The 19,453-nt window shown below is 42.9% G+C and overlaps 1 protein-coding gene across 1 annotated transcript in view; it reads right to left on the reverse strand.

Moving 5' to 3' along the window:
• Positions 1 to 2,167, reverse strand: part of LOC149780166 (uncharacterized) — an 89,674-nt gene extending 87,507 nt beyond the window's left edge. Inside the window, exon 1 of the mRNA XM_089936180.1 lies at positions 1,975 to 2,167. The gene's annotated coding sequence lies outside the window, so the exon portion shown is untranslated. The remainder of the gene's footprint in view (positions 1 to 1,974) is intronic.
• Between the last annotated feature and the right edge of the window lie 17,286 nt (positions 2,168 to 19,453).

The raw sequence follows: 19,453 nt of genomic DNA on the forward strand, positions 1-19,453 counted from the left end.
GATGCAGACCTAGTATAACATCTTAATGCACTATTGATACTGACCCAGTATAACATCTTAATGCACTATTGATACTGACCCAGGATAACATCTTAATGCACTGTTGATACTGACCCAGGATAACATCTTAATGCACTGTTGATACTGACCCAGTATAATATCTTAATGCACTGTTGATGCTGACCCAGGATAACATCTTAATGCACTGTTGATACTGACCCAGGATAACATCTTAATGCACTGTTGATACTGACCCAGTATAGCATCTTAATGCACTGTTGATACTGACCCAGTATAGCATCTTAATGCACTGTTGATACTGACCCAGTATAGCATCTTAATGCACTGTTGATACTGACCCAGTATAGCATCTTTATGCACTATTGATACTGACCCAGTATAACATCTTAATGCACTATTGATGCAGACCTAGTATAACATCTTAATGCACTATTGATACTGACCCAGTATAACATCTTAATGCACTATTGATACTGACCCAGGATAACATCTTAATGCACTGTTGATACTGACCCAGGATAACATCTTAATGCACTGTTGATACTGACCCAGCATAATATCTTAATGCACTGTTGATGCTGACCCAGGATAACATCTTAATGCACTGTTGATACTGACCCAGGATAACATCTTAATGCACCGTTGATACTGACCCAGTATAATATCTTAATGCCCTGTTGATGCTGACCCAGGATAACATCTTAATGCACTGTTGATACTGACCCAGGATAACATCTTAATGCACTGTTGATACTGACCCAGTATAATATCTTAATGCACTGTTGATGCTGACCCAGGATAACATCTTAATGCACTGTTGATGCTGACCCAGGATAACATCTTAATGCACTGCTGATACTGACCCAGTATAATATCTTAATGCACTGTTGATGCTGACCCAGTATAACATCTTAAGACATTATTTATACTGACCCAGTATAAAATCTTGCATTATTTACGCAGACCCAGGATAACATCGTAATTCACTATTGATGCAGACCCAATATAACATCTTAATGTACTATTGATACTGACCCAGTACAGCATCTTAATGCACTATTGATGCAGGCCCGGTGTAATATCTTAAGACATTATCTGGTGCAGATCCAGTATAACATCTTAAGACACTATTGATGCAGACCCAGTATAATATTTTAATACACTATTGATGCTGACCCAGTATAACATGTTAAGACTATGTTGATGCTGACCCAGGATAACATCGTTATTCACTATTGATACTGACCCAGTATAACATCTTAATGCATTATTGATGTTGACCCATTATGTCATTAAAACACAAGCCATTATATTCATGATTCATTTTTATATTGATGAATCAATATATTTTTCATTTAATACACATGCACATGGAAGGTAATGATATAAACTGTTCCACACCCATTTATACTCAGAATCACTAAGTCAGTGAATTTCAGCACAGTGCAACGGTTGTATAAGGGCTGTAGTAGTCTTTGTATTATTCTGAATAACAAACGATACATTATTATCTGTGCAACTCCACTGGTAAACGAGCAAAGTTGATATAGTTCTACTCAACATCTAATAATGACAGAATGTACATGAAAATGAAGAAAAAATAGTGATAACATTTTCTTACAAGTTTGCAGAATGGCAGGAAACGGGCTGTTATATGATGTTTGTTTCCACATGATTTGCAACTGCAGTCGATGATGTTGTTGTATGATGTATAGATGAAGGGTGTTTATCTTAATTCGGTTTTATAGTACCAGATTCGTTTTAGCATTTCTACCCATTTTCGTTACGTGTATATGATTCATCTCAGCGGGACTTTCTTTCTTCTTTCTAAACATAAAATATTCTTAAACTGATAATTAAGCAGAACAACGAAATATGAAAATCATGTCTATAAGTGATATTCAGTTCATGAATTTAACGTACAACAGAGAGAGAGAGAGAGAGTTTTCAAACCCCATAGTGCAGTATATCGTTGTTCAATCTGCAGCTCCCATGTCATTGCTGTGAACGTTCAGTACCGATAAATTCTGCTTAGGATATCAATGGTTAAACTAGAAATCATGGTAAAAAGTGATGGAATCCAAACAAAGCGTAATTGTTACACCCTTATTTGAGTCATACTAGTCGGCAATAGCAATACTTAATATGCAAGTGAAATCCCGCAGAATGGAATAACGTCTTATTGGTTAAAAGTAAACGATGTCATGCATTTATTTGTAACTTATTTTCAGTTGGCCAATGAAAAGGCTGTATTCCATTCAACATGTTGTTCTTGCATATTAAGGGCGCGATCATGGCCATGTCGAGCAGCTGCGTGGGAAAGTGGTCTCGCGTCCCTGAAATATATGATACTAAGCCGAACTTCAGATACGCATACAAAGTAGAATGCCTGAGCTAAACATCGGTACCAAATTTGTTACGCTATGTGAAATGTAGCTTGAAATATCAGGGTTTATTCTTAAATAGGTTGCGCGAGAACGGACTGAAGTGTACTCCCTTGTAGATATTGTATAGTACATGTATTACAAGTAAATTGCAGACAACGATACGAGCCCCTGTACAGTCAACCACTAATCGCTGTAAATAATGAAATACAATCTTGTACTTTATTTACAGACTACTCCATCACAACGATCAGAAAGAAGAACGCTGTCAGATGACTTGTGCTTACAGCCCAAGTAAAATATAAATATATCCGTTTACATTTGGATAAAATATAGTCACATGCCATTCTTTGTACAAATTAGCGACGAAGATCAGGACTATATTCAAAATACAAGCACCAAAATCCTCTGACAGCAATCGTGAGACCCTCTCCATAATGATACTAATTAGATCGAAATGATAGTCATATGGTTTGCGGCATACGCAAAACGGGAAAAATGTTTATTGCTGTGCCTACGGAAGATACAAATCAGATTTTGCCTAAACAAGTAAGAATGGCCCCATGGGGTTTTTTTTGTTGTTGTCCACTATACAAAAAAGAAAGAAAAAAAAAGAACGGAAAGCACAGACAATTTTATAAAAATGCAGTTCTCTATCTCGTAGATAATATTGCATCGCAAGATTCAAAATAATAAGGGTTTATAGATTCAAAAGTGTTATGGGGTCAAAAGTGTTAGTAGTGAATGGGGCCACTTTAGCGACAATGGGAATTAGCATTAAAAACACCCCTGGGCCACTTTGGCGACAATGGGAAATTTAACATTACGAAAACCCTTGGGTCACTCTACGGACAATGGGAAATTAACATGGGGAATAGAGTTTGGGCCTGTTGAGCGACAAGGGAAATTTAACATGGGAGAAAAAAAAGCAATTCTAGGGACAAGGGGAATTTAACATGGGAATAGAGTTTGGGCCTGTATAGGGACTAGGGGAAATGGAACAGGGTCGGAACCCTATTTTAATACGGTCCCGACCTGATGGGTCTCTATTTTTTTTTTATTTTTTTAAAAATAAAAAAAATAAAAAAATGGGGTAGGCAATTGAAAGTCGATCTCTTTTCGAGAAATGTGGGTGGCCCTGAAAAGGGCCTTTGGTTTTCTTCTTCTTCTAACTCCTTAACTTCTTTATCCATCCCCTTATCTTTGCCAAAATTCCCTTCTTCTTTCTCTTTTCATTTTCCGGTATCCAGTCCGGGTGACCCATGGCTCGGAACTTGTTTTGGATTTTCATCCAATTGTTGTTAAGCCGCTCAATCTTCCTTTTTCTATTTGTTTTCTTTTTCTTTTCTTTCTACAGTCCAAATGTCTTTTATTATCTTGACTTGTTCTCTCATCACTTTCCTCATCATCTCCTCTGCTTTCATCATTTGGTTTAAACCCCATTTCACATAGGACCACTCAGTCCACTCCAAAATATCTGTTAAAAACACCTCACTTCAATAGCATAATCAAGGGCCTCTTTCAGTTTACCTACTTTCACATAGTCAAGTTGTATGAAGCCTCTTAACTTTTTAACCTCCTCTTCAATCATGTCCCCAATCAGATCCCTGGCAAGTTTTAGACCCGTCACTTGACTTTTGACAAAGTCCTTAGTAACTTCATGCATCCACTCCTTCTCTAGCCTTTCCACCACATAGGCTGCATCTGTCATCCAGTACCAACTATCCTTTAGCTCATGAAATAGTTCAATACTCATTTTCTTGGGTTCTTCCGTAGAATGGTGCGAACGACGAACCTTGTGGGTTCTTATAGTTAAAGTAAGGACGTGAAGGAAAACATCCCCACAAAGACACAAAAATTTATATTACCTAGATCATTACTTAAAACGCGCGGACGTGAAGGAAAACATCCACTACTTTTCTCATTTCATATGATCTACTATCCACATACGTGAAGCAGCAATAAACAAACCCCAAATCTACTATCCACACACGCAAAGCATTTAAATGAAGCCCTAATCTACTATCCGCACAAACCAACTTTAGCTCTTACATAACCCAATAATCTACTATCCACACAAACGTACGTGAGCGCTTACAAACACACACACACACACACACACACACACACACACTTTTAAAAAAAGAGTCAATGTTTATATTCACACTACTCTACATACACACACATTGGCAAATCGATTACTATTTCTTTTCTAAAGGTTTGGGTAGCCCTGAAAAGGGCTGTTTGTTTTTGAACCTGGTTAATGATGGCACCTTCCAGGCCTGGCACCACACACACATCTTCTTCCCCAGTCTCTTTTCACTCTTTTTTGGGGGAGAGCAGAGGCGGGATAAGTGGCTTTAGAACCCCAATCTTCTGCCTCTGGGATTCTGAAATTTCCTCTCTCCTTTTCTTCCTCTTCTTTGTTTCTTCTCTCCTCCTCTTTCATCCTTCCCTCTTCTACGATGGCCTCTGCAGCCAGCTCATTCACTATACGCCTGGCATATTCCAGGTGTACATGAAGTTCAAGCAGTTTAGCTAGTCTGGTGTTCATTCTGGTGGTGTTGATCAATCAACAAGGGTAGCTAGACTGCCGAACGATTTTTAATTTATACTGAAAGCGCGGACGTGATGGAAAACATCCCCTAAAACAAAATTGATCTTACCTAGATCATAACCAAACAAACGCGCGGACCTAAAAGAAACACTCACTCACTTTTTATACTACCCATCACTATTCTAAAAAATTTTATTAAACAAATAATATACTATCCACATACGCAAAGCAAACCCCAAATCTACTCTCCCCGCACGTCAAACAGCAAAAAAAAAAACAAAACAACAAATCATCATAATCTGCTATCCACACAAACGTACGTGAGCACTTACAAACACACAATCATATACACAAACACATACACTCACACTATAAAAAAAGAGTCAGTGTTTATATTCACACTACTCTACCTACACACATTGGCAAATGGATTACTATTTATTTTCTAGAGTATGGGTAGCCCTGAAAAGGGCTGTTCTTTTTGTTTGCTATGGCAATCTTTTAGTTTCTAAGAATGCGATGTCCTCTGACGATAGACTCTGACGATAGGTCTGCTTCTTCGGAAAGAGAAGAAGAACTCTTTGGTGTCGATACGACAGTCGACAAAGCCTCTGTCAGGTTCAGGTTGCTGCTACTGCTGTTGCTGCTCTCTCTGCTGTTTCTGAAGTCTGTACTTCTCTGTCCATTCTTCTTACTCCCTGTTCACATCTTCTCTGAAGAGCTCTTCTATCAGGTCTTCAGTGACTTTTAGCATTCTCACATTCTCTATCTCTTCTGGCTTCGGTATCAGACTGTGTCTGACCCTATGCAAATTCACATAGGCTTCGTTTAGCTTAGCTAGTTTGGAGCACATCTTCGTAGGAGGATGAGTCGACAATGGATGGTTAGACTGGAGGCTACCCCGGCTTTAAAGTCAAAGCGCGGACGTGAAGGAAAACATCCCTACATGGTTTTCGAGTCGGAACGTTCAATGAGTGCCATGAGAGGGATAGTAAGAAGTCAAAAAGCATGAATCAAGATTTCTATAGTCAAACAAACCACAAAGGCATTTCTTTCAAAACACAACATTTTTTATTCAAAATCACTTAACACTAACAAACAACTCTAACATTTTTAACAATAATCCAACAATATAACATCAAACATTTTGTTTCAAATGACAAACATTTTTTTCCATTAGGCCATTGATGGACACTACGTTTCCTAGCTTGAGACAAAAGATAAGCATAATGGTCACAAAACCATTGATCTACTTTCACATCGTTTCTAGAAGAAGAACGAGGATCAAAATGAGTCACTAAATGTTCTAAGGAATAACCCAGACTGAGATGATGCAGAAAATACACACAGTACTGTCCACACACCAAGTAATCTGTGCCTTGTAATTTCACATTATTGAATCGGGTGGTCTGAGCATTTCTTCTCATAAAGTCGATGATATCGACTTCTAAAGGGGGCAATCATTACGAATCAAAATATTCCATACATCCTTCTTGAAGAAAGTAGACGGCTACCCAGTGGGTTCCTGGGAGATGACTGTCATCCGTGTTGATGACATAAGCTAGATGGTCTCGAGGTTTGCGATGAGGGAGTTCATCTTTAGCACATACGACAGGATTCCAAGAAGCCGTGTACGAACTGTGGTTCAAAAGGTAATAAAGTTCCCAGGTATCCATGTTTTGTGTGTTTTTTTTTCTCTTCTTCTTCACAGGGAATAATAAGTCATCAATTCGATCCTGACTTTTTGCTTGAAAATGTCTGACAAATAACCGTTTCTTCGCTTCGTCTCCTCACTCTGATTCAGGAGAGCTTCGATACGATCGATCTTTTGAGTGGTTAATGGTGGACAAGAATGTTCACGCAAGTCTTTATACCACTGATGCAACACGACTTCGTCCGAGATGAGACTCCAAGCTTCGTCCAGATACTCGTTCAATTTTTCTTCTTGACTCAGCATTAGGCATTTATCGTGTTAAATTTGATTGGGATGATCGTTGTGACATCCATAGCAATCTTTCTTGATCAATTCCGTCATTTTTTCGACCAAGTGTTTGGCAAAACAGGAGACTAAATGGGCTTCTTGTTCTGGCCATCTTGACTTCATCATGATAACTTCTTCGTCTTTGTCTTGAGATTCTTCTTCCCCGGTCTCCTCACATTCCATCTTCAAAGTTTCTCCACTAGGTAAAGAGGGATAACAGTCTTCCATGGCTTCTAATAGTCTAGAATGACTTCTCTCAGACTGTTGATTTCTATGGTATTGTCAAATTCTGCATACAGGAGGACGTTCACTGTGTGATCTGAAGGTGGATTTGCAAACTGAAGTTCCACACGAATCTGACCCGATTTTATAGGGTGGAAATGTCCCTCGTCGCTGCCTTGGTCTGGAGTGAAATCAAAACCCCACAAAGCGTAGCCTCCTGCATAATCGTCGTACGAAATACCGTGACTGGTGTTGGTTCCTAACTGTCCCGTGGCTTCGTACATGGACAAGTACGATCTCAAATAATTCTTCGCGACACCAAAGTTGGGCTCAAAGGGTCGGGTACACAAGGTCTTGCCGTCGCGATTGACTTCGATCTTGGACACATTGTAATGTTGAAACTCAAAAGGATTTTGGTCGTGGGTTCCGTTGAAGGCTGAATTCCTGACGATACCAACAATCAAACGCTTGGGTAACTGTCCTTGGAACAGATGATCTTCGATCATAGATCGCTGTCCAGCGGGAATGGTGAACGTTTTCACTTCTACGCGTCGTATCGGATACTTGGCGGTCGTTCTGCTCAACGTCTGACTGACGTCGTTTCCCACTTTAGGTAACACTTACACACGACGCACGTAAAGTCGGGCTTCTTGAATGATAGTTTTGTATTCATTGGCATGGGCCATCAAATGGAAAGCGGCACTGCTACGATTCAGTCAAGGACGGATATCCACCCCGTTCAGCAAATACTTTTCTTGTAACCACATGTCCAAATGCAAACGATCCATCAGTTCTAAACTTCGCCCTTGCAGAATTTTCTTACGACGGTCGTTAAACCCCACATTGTGAGGATTTTCTTCTTCTGTTAGGACTGTGTCGTTAAACGTGCCTACACCTGCCGTGTCAGGTTTCCATACTACGCAAGCATCCAGATGAGTATTCTTGGCTTCTTTTCCGTACGTCAAGAGATTTTCCAGGTAGGCACGATATGGGTAAGTATCCATGATGCTGCTGACCAGTTTGTTATTCAAGTACACGTCCACTTCGCTGAACAAGGAATGCATGAAATTGTTCACAGGAGCTACTCTAGCATCGCCTCCTGGATTGGTGTTGTCCGTTTTGATCACTTTCACTTTCAAGTACAGGCAACTGCTATTCAGATCGATGTAATCTTCGGGCTGTCCTTTGATTTCAAACTCGATGGGAGCGGAATCCGTCAAAGAGGAGACAGGATGAAATTCAACCCACTGGGATTCTTGCATGGTCATCATGGTGGGGGGGGGGCATGGCAAACAGATCCAGTTCCGACTTGGAACAGGCGCAAGACTCTCGATGCATCATTTTTTTTGTCTCTTTCTCAATAATCGAAAATGTCCAAGTCTCTAACGGTTCTTCTTTTCTTTGTCTTTCTCGCTTTAGACGTGTGAAGGCTGGTGAAAGGGTGTTTTCTTCGTCGTCTCTTTCTGCCTTGTCCTTGCTGAATGCTTGACTCGGTAGCGTGCAGGGCATTTATAGGTGTGTCTCGTCGGTCTAAAAGGTCTTTGCCCGTTTGCAGCAAGACATTTGCTACCCTCATGAAGGCTTCTTTAGGATTTTGTTTGTCGATGATGACATTTGGAGAAATTCTTTGCCTTGTGTCAGAGCCGCATCTTTCAAGGCGTGCAATCCGCGTGTCACCATCGGTTTCAACACCGGGGCCACCGAACGAAAGGCCGATTTTAACATATCTCCTAAACCGTGTCCTCGCTGTCGAGCAACCCCTCGTTACAGTGGATACATGACTTACGAATCGTGAGAGAACCGTTTTCGAAAATGGAGTTTCACCGTGACTTTTCCTTTGGTGAATGGAATATTTTGTCCCAGATCTCCTTTATAGCAATGTTGACCGTGTCCAAATACGACTTGCTGACAGGCAAAAGTGAGGATGTACAAATTCGCGGTGAACGTGGTAAGTGTTTCCACCTTCCTCGTCAGTGACCGTGACAGAATCCACTTTGAAAGGAATGACACGCAGTAACGGCACGGAGGTGTGTCCCACCACGTTGTACTCCACCACATTGGAGTACACAAACATCAAATTCAGTCCTTGGTTTAGTTATACGGGGGTACGAAATAACTTGCTCAAAGACTCGTTGTCGTAAATGATTGGTAATTCGTTTTTCTTGAACATGGCCTTTCTCATGTCCATGTCTCCGTCCAACATGTCAAACAATTCAGGACAAAATAAAATGGACACGATTTTACCCCCGTCAAATTTCATCAAGAAGCGACGAGCTGCTTTGTGGTATTCCATGGTGACACTTTTTTTGACACTTTCCAAAGCCTTCAGAAACACGACATTAAACCTGGAGGTTATGGTGCTCACCAAATGTTGACCACTAAAATAATAGCCTGGGGGAATGAACAAGTGATAGGTGATGTACTTTTGATTTTTTTATGCCAGTGGTTTTCTTGTCATATTTGCCATAGGTATCCAAGTACTGTTGCAATTGTTTGTCATGAACTTCCACATCAAAAAAATTTTGATTGGGAAGGACATTGAGGACTTGAGTCGGGTGAATGATTTCTACTAAAGCCACTTCCCAATGGGCTTCGAGGTCTAATGGGATGGTCAGAGGTAATTTGGCCGTGTAACAGCACAATGTGTTCTTGGGAAACACCTCCATGGAACTGTCACTGGGTAAGGTTAAGTAAAATTGGTTTTGGTGACTCATAATTCCAGAGTTCTGTGGCTGTCCGAGGGGTTACTGGACGTCAGAGGCGTGTCTCCGCCCAAAATAGGGTTGTTGTCGTTGTTATTGGAGTGGTGACTGACACTGGCACTGGACACAAGGTTCCCGTGTTTCCCGTTGGAAGAGAATTTCAGGGAGGGATTGTGATGCAGGTAACCGATGCAGCTGCTCAATAAAATGGTCCACAATTGTTTGTCTCCTTGTTGCAAACTTAAATTGGCGATGGCTGCCCCGATGACACAATACACCACGAAGATTTGGCAGAAAAAGACGATTTGTGTTTTAGGCACACGTTCTCCACACCACACCCACAAGGGTTGTTTTTGCAAATCTTGCAGAGAAGAACTGGGTGAAGGAGTGGTAGCAATTGTAGCTGCGTCTGTGTGAAAGGGCATGATGGTCACTTCTTTTTATAGTCGATGACTTGCGAAGCGTCGATCCAAGAATCAAAACTGGGTGGATATCCTTTCCAACGTACCTTTACTTCTTTGACACGTCGTTTGCCTACTTTACGGGTTCTGCGTTCGAGAATGCTTTCGATGTCGTACACGTCGTCTTCTTTTTTGGTCACACGTTGTAACTCGGGTAAGTAAAACGTTCCTTTGAACACTTCTCCGTTCATGTCTTCCAATTTATAGACGGCAGGATGACGGCCATGCACTCGTCCAGTGACACGAAACAATTCGGTCGTCCAGTTAGGTAAGTAACCTTTGTCGAAAGTGCGTTTGGTTTTGCCAATGCGCACCCAATCTCCTACGGTCAACACTCCACTTTTCTTGGGTGCAGCCCTCGTCGGGGACGTACCAAACAGGCGCTCAAACACCAACACTTCGTTCTCGGGAGTCACTTCTTGCGGGGCACGTCCGATGCTTCGATGGTAAGATTGGTTGTACGCTTGCACCAGGTGCGGTAAGATGTCGATGTACTTCAGAGTGTGGTGATGCGTAAAATATTTCCACATGCGTTCTTTCAAAGTGCGTTGAAAACGTTACACGATGCTGGCTTTGGTTTCGGGATTCTCGGTTGTAAAAAAATGAATGTCACGTTTCTTTAATTCTTTTTGGAAAGCTTGGTTCAGAAATTCGGTGACTTTGTCCGTTTGCCATCGAAGAGGGTGACGACCGCTTTGTTTCAACACTCGTTGCAGGGCTCGCACTAACTCGCTGCTCGATTTGGAAGTCAAGGGTACGATAAAGGCAAATTTGGAAAAGACGTCGATGACACAAAACAAATATTTGTAGCCACGATTGTAGCTGGCCAAATGAGAGACATCGGCTAAATCGGCTTGCCATTGATGATCGATGCCTTCCACTTGAGTGCGACTTCTGGAAAACTTGCGTCGAATGGGTTTGTGTAAAGTGTAGGTAGCTTGTTCTTGTAAACATCGTTGCACTTGAGGTAAACGGAGACTTTTCAGTCGCGTTTTGGCAGCACGATACAATTTTTGAACTCCTGCGTAACCTGCAGGATGGGACGGATCGTAATAAATGCTGGCTAAGACTTTTTCCATTTGTTGGTTTGTGTGTTAATAAGACACCCACTCTTGGAGGATGCTACTCTTTTTCTCTTGGGGTACTTTCTTGGATTGCAATGCTTTGCGTGTGCGACCGGCAATAGGTGTCGCTGAGGAGGATGTCGGAACAGGGGATATCGGTTCTTGTTTCACTTCTGTCTTCACCTTTTTCTCTTGAGATGAAGAAGGGGTGGTCATCATCTTTTTAATCCATCCAATTCTGGAGGTAGGTGGTGTTGTTAACTTGCGTACTTTTTCTGGTGTAGTTTGAAACCCTTCTTCTTCTTCTTTTTCTGTCTTGGTCACTGGTAGTGGTGGTACTGGTGATGGTGCTGGACTTTTCATCAAGGTCTTAAAATCTTTCAGAGTGGGTAGAGCTGTTTCGTCTAAAGCTTTCTGGTGAAAGAGTTGCAGTCGTTGCAAGAGTTGACCGTACTTTTGCGATTTTTCTGTTTCGGACAAGTCTTGGCGATCCATCAAGGACTGCAATTCGTGTTGTAACTGGGACATCTCGCTCAAATGGGGATTGGGAGGTAAATGCGGGGTGCGTTGTTCTTGCCAACGATGGTATTCCATCCATCGTTTGTAAGGCACTAAAGCTAGTTTTCGTCCTTCCATGGGGTTGTCAAGGGTCGATTCTGAGATCTTGGGACTTCAGAGGGCCTTTGCTCCCACCAGTCCTCCCAACATGGTTCCCAAGACTCCTTTCAGCAATGCCTCCACGTTGGACCAACATCTTCTTCTTTTGACGAATGGGAATTTTCTTTTGAACCATTTGGCGAAGAACGTGACGATGTTTACCTAAGCATTGTTTCTGGTGTTTGGACAAAGGGATCGTACCTTTCAAGACGTTCAAACAACATTCGCACACGGTATCGATGACCTCTTTGGAAGCTGATTGAATGAGTTTTTTTCGTAAGGGTGGAGAAGCTTTGGACAGGACAGATAACATGTCCCCATGTTTGACTAAACGTGGTGGCAGTCCTTTCCTTTTCTTTCCTTGGGGTTGTTTAGAAGAGGGATGTTTTCTGGAGGGTGACATCTCCAGGAGCACCACAACACTGATACCCTACTTGGTCACACACCTTTTTTATACTGGAACGCGTCGCCACTGATTGTCTTTACGTCGTATCAACTTGAGGACAGGCATGACACGTCGTGCAGGGGTACGTAACGGACTAAATCGAGCCAGTTCTTGCTTAGACAAATCCAGTAAACTTTGTAACATGCCCGATCTTTCTTGGACTTTGATTTTGGGAGAAGGTACTTTGTGAGCAGCAGCCACTGCCACTAAATTGGAGGGTCCTGCCACTGGGGAAGTTCTTGGGGTCATCAACGGAGAAGTTCTTGGTGTGATCAACGTCTCCAAGTACTCTTCAGTTCTTGGTGTCATCAACGGAGAAGTGGATGAACTTGAGGCTGCCGGAGACGCAGTCACCGCCGTGGCAGGTCGTGGTTTGCGAGTGTAAGGTTGCGTCCTGGCCAAAGTGCCTCTCTTGCGACTAGTTTTCTTCTGTGGACTTTTCTTTTTCTGGGGGCTTTTTCTCTGTTTCTTTTTCTGGGGGCTTCTTTTCTTTTTCCGGGGTGGTGTCTGGTAAGAGGAGGGACCCGGCACTGGAGAAGTTCTTGGAGACAAGGGTCTCCTTGGGGACCTGGTCTTTTTCTTCTTGTTGGAGCTTCGTTTGACTTTTTTCTTGGGGAGAACTTTGGGGGCATTAGGATCCCATCTTAAGAGAGAGCGAATGATGACCCCTCCTAGAGTACCGCTCCCTCCAGGTTTCAAAATGATTTGTTTTTTGGTTTGAGTGTCAATACGGGGATCGGCCAGTTGGGTGAAAGCGACTTTGTTTCGATCAAAAAAGCGTTTGGTTTGATGAGGAATCTGAATGATCCCTTGTAGTAATTGACGTGCCGTCACCGTGAACCATCGTAAGACTTCTTTGAGACTAGCTTCTAAGACACGAGCTCGTGTTTGTGGATTTTTTTCTCGACTGATACCATAAAAGGCACGAATCAATTTGACGGGAAGATGCGACTGAAGGGACGTCATGTTCAAAATGTGTGTGAGACAGACGAAAAGGGTCTGAGGTTTTTATAGATTTTTTTTGTTTAATGAAGTTAAGTCGAGGACGGAGACGTGTACAGGACAGGCCCTCCGTCCTGGCGCCAGTGGTGAAACAAGTGGGTGCGAAATCGCAAATGATCGGGGGTCGTAGGTTTCAAATCAACAAGTAAATAGGCGTGTGGAGTTTGAGTGGCATCGTCGTACGCCTGAGTCATCCAAGGTGTCCCTAACTGTTTGGTTAAGACTTGCACTTGCGATTTATCTCGAGGGCTTTTAAACAAGACCACGTAATGCGCATTGAGAGACTGATGGTGCGATGGGCTTTACTTTGTTGAAACAAATTTTGAGTGATGTAAACGACACTGGCATTACGATGATACCCTTTGCGCGTGAACCACAGTTTAATTTCTTCTTCGTCTTCTCCTAACATGTCGTCAAAAATGACCAAATGGGTTTGACGGGAGTCAGAGACGATGCCGTCGTCTTCTTTAGGAATGAATTCCAAATACACGATGGAATCGCCTTGACTTTCTCGCAAGAGGCTGAACACCGATTGCCACTCTTTGTAACACCACACGATCCGTTGAGGTGGGCGATCGATCAAATGATGTTTATGTTCGATCAAACGTTTGACGAATTCGGTTTTGCCTGAACCACTAGGTCCAGCAATGAGCATGTTAAAGGGATGGCGAAGATACAAAGCCTCCCAACTGGCACGATCTAAGTGTTCGTCGATGACTTTGACAGTGGAGGAAGAGGGAGCAGAGACAGCAGAGGTAGCCATAGTGTGAGGAATGTCACTTGTGACACGAAAACAAACAAGACGAAAGTTTATATACTTTTTTCAGGACACGTTTATTGAATGTTTTAAACATGAATACGAAAGACAAAAATACATAAAAGCCAAAGGCTTAAGTACAAGGATAAAAGGCACATGATAACCATCAACGTGGAATAAAAACAAGCGTCTGTAAAACATGTTTTTGGTAATGTTCTGACCAGTTCTATGGGGGTAAGGTCACACAAGTGTCCTCCCGAAAGGGTCTTTCAGGGATGTCCACGACAGTCCTGTCCTGGGTGACGGGTTCTTCTGGTACTGTCACTAACACAGGTTGAAAAGTCGCAAGGCTCACAATCGCATTCCACTTCAGAAGCCCCACACTTGAATTGTGCCTTTCTAAACTTGTTTTGTGTTTCTCTGAAAGTATTCATCTTGTTCACTTGGTCTTGGTAGTCACAATGAACTATCGATCTTGCCTAGGGTTCCTTTTTATATACAGACCAATACCGGCGTGTCCATACGGCAAGGTGAAATGATTGGGAAGTCGCACTCGCTTCTGGTACACGATTTGATGGACTTTTTCCAAGGGTCGACTGACGATGCGGTGAGTGGGTAATCGTACAATCTTGTTGGGTTGACAGGTGGTCACTTTAAAGTGTTCATCCTCTCCAGATTGCAAGGCTTCTTTCAATACCCCAAAGTTGACCACACGACTGGTACGATAATTCAGAGTCAATCCTTTCACTTTACACTTCGTGTGCACTTCTCCTTGTGGGTCCTGGTATTCGTAGCCGTAATTTTTAGGACCACCACTGACGAAACTTAGAATCTTGTCGTCGGGATGCTCGTCTGTCCAGGCTCCTAAACGGTCTCCTTCGATGTCAGGGTGCTGTTGACTCGGGTGATGGATGTAAATGCAACTGTCCGTGTCAAAGTACAGGACGCGTTCCCCTAACAGTTCTAAAGCTTCGTACAATTTTAAGCGAGCATGAGCTGTCACGTAAGCCGCAATGATGACATTTCCAAAAGGGTCGTCTTGTACAAAGTCCAGATCTTCTTCGTAATTGACCAAGATCAAATCCTCGCGAACGACGTCCACGTGTTTCATGTATTTGGTTTTGTCGTGAATCATCCGAAAGTAGCGGGAAGGTTCTGTCAAATACTCCGTCTTAGGTAAACACGGACGTTGCGCCATATTACCCCACAAGCAATTTAACATCACTTTGGCAAACGATCGCCTGCCTTCGTTTTTCTCGATGTGATCTAAAGTAATGCCTTCTTGTGCCCAGTATTTCTCTTTGAATGTCTTTTGGTCTTCGGGAGTGTGACTCCAGGAAGGATAGCCACTGGCTTCTTGTTTCAGTTTCAAAAAGGCATCCACGTAGTCGGCGAAAATGCCTTTCTGCGTGGGGTCACCCTTGTGGTATTGTTCTGTCTTGGGAAAGTGACACATTTCGTACACTTCTAACAGTTGATATCCCATGTCCAGAGCTTTGAACAATTCTACGCTGACCCAGGTTCCCGTCAAAGCCCGTTCTTCCTGGGTGTGCTGACAAGGCTGATCTTGGTTGCACGTTTCGGCACAAGTACGGCACAAAGGAAACATCAGTTTGCCTTTGGAATGGTGAGGTAAGACGGGATGGTACAAGTCCTTGGGAGGCAAAACTTTGCACTTGATCAAGCCTTCGTATTGTCGAATGTTTTTCAGGTCGATGTGTTCCGTGAACAAATGTGGGTGCCCTACAGGAAAGCGACAATATTTGCATACGTAGGGATACAACGAACACACGTCCAAGTATTTGATTTCTTCTCCTTTCTCTTCGTCGGCTTGGTACAGCAAACATGTGGCATTGGTCCTTCCTCCGTACAAATTATCCCTTGGGTTCAGGGGGTCCATGAACTGGTAACTTTCCACGAGGCGTTTAAATTCGGGATCGGTTTTCAAACGGTGATCGTATTCGTGTTCCCACATTTCCACCACTTGGTATCCTTCCTGTTCTAACTTTAGGCGTCGCTGACAAGTGGCCTGGTACAAGTCTTCCATGGTTCGTTGTAAAAACTGATTTTTAGTGCCGCGGTCAGGGTAGCAGACGGGGCATCCGTGAAATAAGCAACCGTTAACCTCGTACACGATCTTGTGGTTTTCTAAGTCCCAGCCATCGACCGAATGCGTTCCGATGGTCTTTTCGCCCCCTCCGTTGCGGGCATGCTGAATCCATTTGTCTTCCTTGTCGCACACGTAATGTAACCAGTATAGGGCTTTGACCGAGTATTGACGTTGGACATAGTTGGTCGTTTGAGGACTGATGACAGCCACAGTGTTTTCAGGCATGAATCGTTGCCGGTACACTAAGGAACACGCTTTGGCAATGGTGCAAGCTTCTTTCAAAGGATCGACCCCTCCGTGTTCCATGAACAGTTCTCGAAATTTTCCACAGCAACGTCGTAAAATGTCCACGTCGGAACGACAATACTTTAACATTTCTTCCTGAAAGTCGAAAGGGTCCGAGGTGTGAACCTGGTACCAAGTGTAGAAAGCTTCTCGTTGTTCGGTACGCATGTTGCCAGGGTCGTAATAGTGAGCTTCAGGTAAATGGGGTAGAACGGCGTATTGATTGGCTTCCGTACTGAAAAAGTGTGGAAAGTACCCTTTAGCCATTTCTGTCATTCCAAATGTTTTAGGCATTCGGCTCAAAGGCATGGCCAAGTAACTCATCGAATCTTTAAACTGTACTTGTCCCACTTGCATGAAAATGATTTTGGCTCCGTTCAAGGTGACTTGAGGACGCTCGATGCCTTGTTCCTTATAGTATCTCAAAAGAAACTGTCCATCGTATCCGGAGCAATTGTGAGCCATCACCGTGGCATGACGATGACAATCACCGTAACGTTCGATGTCCTCTTGGCTCCATGTCTTGTCGATGGGGTCTAAGACCCACTGGGCAAAATCGGCTAGCGTGTTCGGTCCCGGAAAGATTTTTTCACGTCCTCCAGGAATCTTGCTGCAGTGAGGGCAATGACGGAAGATAGGTTCTTGAATGCGCTTCTCGCACGCTCGATGAGCCACGCAGAAATTAGGAATGTGAATGCCAGTCTCTTGCATGCATTCGAAATCGAAAAAGATGAAATTGCCTTTCTTCTTGTGACCATCCTCTCTCTCTGGTTGGGGTTGGTATTTTTGCACGTAGCATTGGTGTTCCAAGTCCACGATGTGGTGACAAATGTGACATTTTTTTCTTTCCTCGACATACGTGTGCCTTGGCACTGTTGGTACGTATGCCTTGTCCACACGTAGGGCACAATCTCAGGAGTTGACAAGCACATTTCTGCTGTGAACCTTGCGTCTTCAGATGTTGTTGGTAACAGGCAGGGCTGACAAACGTGCGCAGACAAGCTGGACAATGCACTCGTCCTTCGTTCAGACAGGGTGGAGAGGCCAAACATCCTGAGCATTTCGATCCGCAATGCTTGTGTTGCTCAGATTGTTATAGCCACAGTCACATTTCTCACAGTAATATCTTTATCCCAGGAATCCGGTGATACTGGTAATGGTATCGAAATTGTCATCGTGATAATATACATGAATGTATTTTCCATCCTTAAAGTCTTTCCCTCGAAACAACAGAGGCCCACGCATTTCTTGAGGGTGCACTTTCAAGGTGTAGCGTGGAGCTAGGATATCTTGCAATGTTTGCATTTCAGGAATGCCACAGGGTGTGTCTTTGGACAGGCCGGCTTGTTGCAACAGGAGTTCTGCTTCACTTCGTTGTTTGGCTCGGTCGGATCGTTGAATAGTTTTCCAGGCTCTTTTCCATTCTAACGTGTCATTCTTGTTAGCATAGGTTCGTCCCACCACGATAGCCCTGGCTAAACACATCTGGTCTTGAGGGTTGTGAATTCGGACGAGACTCTTTTTGGTGCTGCGAAGATCGTTCACCAATAAGACTTTTTTGCGGCCAGTCCCTTGAGGAGGAGGAGAGACGTGGGTCATGTCCAGTGTGGCTTTTCCATCGGTGATGTCAAACTGGTCATTGGATTGTTGTACGTGTTGAATCTTGTCCATGACTTTGGAAGCAGTCAATTATGCAGGGCTGCTAAACTCGATCCAAACAGGGGATTTCAAACCGTCGTGTTGTATGGAAAGTCTCAAGCGTACGTCTTCTTTGGGTTGACATTGTCGCTTGAGTGTGGTGAGCAAAGAATCCCACACCCCGGTGATGAACCCTTCAGCTTTCTCTAACGGTACTTCAGCCTTGAAATCTTTAAACTTCACCGTGTATTTGTAAGCCGTGGTTCTAAATTTTCTAGAGGAGCTCTTTTCCGTCTCTCGAATGGAATAGTATTTTTCAGGGTTGACTAAGGGTGGTGAACTTTGTTTAGAGGGTTCGGATTCTGGTTCACTCATGTCCTTTTCAAAATCACTGGCATGAATTTGTGCCAAGACTTCAGCCTTGGTACGAGGCGATAGATCACGTTTCTGCCTCTTACTTTCTTCGTCTTTCTTCTCAAATGAATTGGATCTTTTCATCTTGAGTGCAAAACGTCAAATAACTAAAGTTTAAACAGCATGGTCTAATTTATAGTCATGGCAGACCAGCGTATATAAAAGGGTGTGTGTCTTGTCCTTTCACTGTTCATTTCACTCTCAAACCAAGCACAACGATGGAAGAGACTAGCCAAATCGAACGTTTCATCAGAGCTGTACGAGGGGTCATCCGAAAATTTTCTTCAGACCAGCCTTCGGACTACTCTCCTTCTTTTTGAGATAAAAGTGAAGATACTTGCTATATCTGTCAGAAGAAAGGGCATTGGTCTTCAGAGTGTCCAGACCGTCAAAAAAGAAAAGTAGGGGTTAAAAGAGACAAAAGTCAAGATAACTGTTATTATTGTCAAGAAAAAGGACATTGGTCTCCAGATTGCCCAAAAAAGAAACAAGAGGAGTCAGAAGAAGAGAGGGATTCATCAGAGGAAGAAGAGGAGGAAGATAGCAGACAGGCGAAGAAAAAGAAACAGGAGAAGAAAAGAAGAAGGGAAGAAAGTGAGGAGGAAGAGGAGGAAAAGAATGTGACAGTGAAGAAATTTAAAAAACAGAGAGACTAAACAGTGAGACAGAAGAAGTGAATGTACTTTTTAAAGTGCTCTGTTGTGAATTGTGAATTGGATTGTAACTATTGATAAAAGAACAAATTAGGTATAA

The sequence above is a fragment of the Sinohyriopsis cumingii genome, chromosome 16 (assembly GCF_028554795.1).
Source record: "Sinohyriopsis cumingii isolate HCF-2022 chromosome 16, ASM2855479v2, whole genome shotgun sequence".
In the NCBI taxonomy this organism is placed as follows: Eukaryota; Metazoa; Mollusca; class Bivalvia; order Unionida; family Unionidae; genus Sinohyriopsis; species Sinohyriopsis cumingii.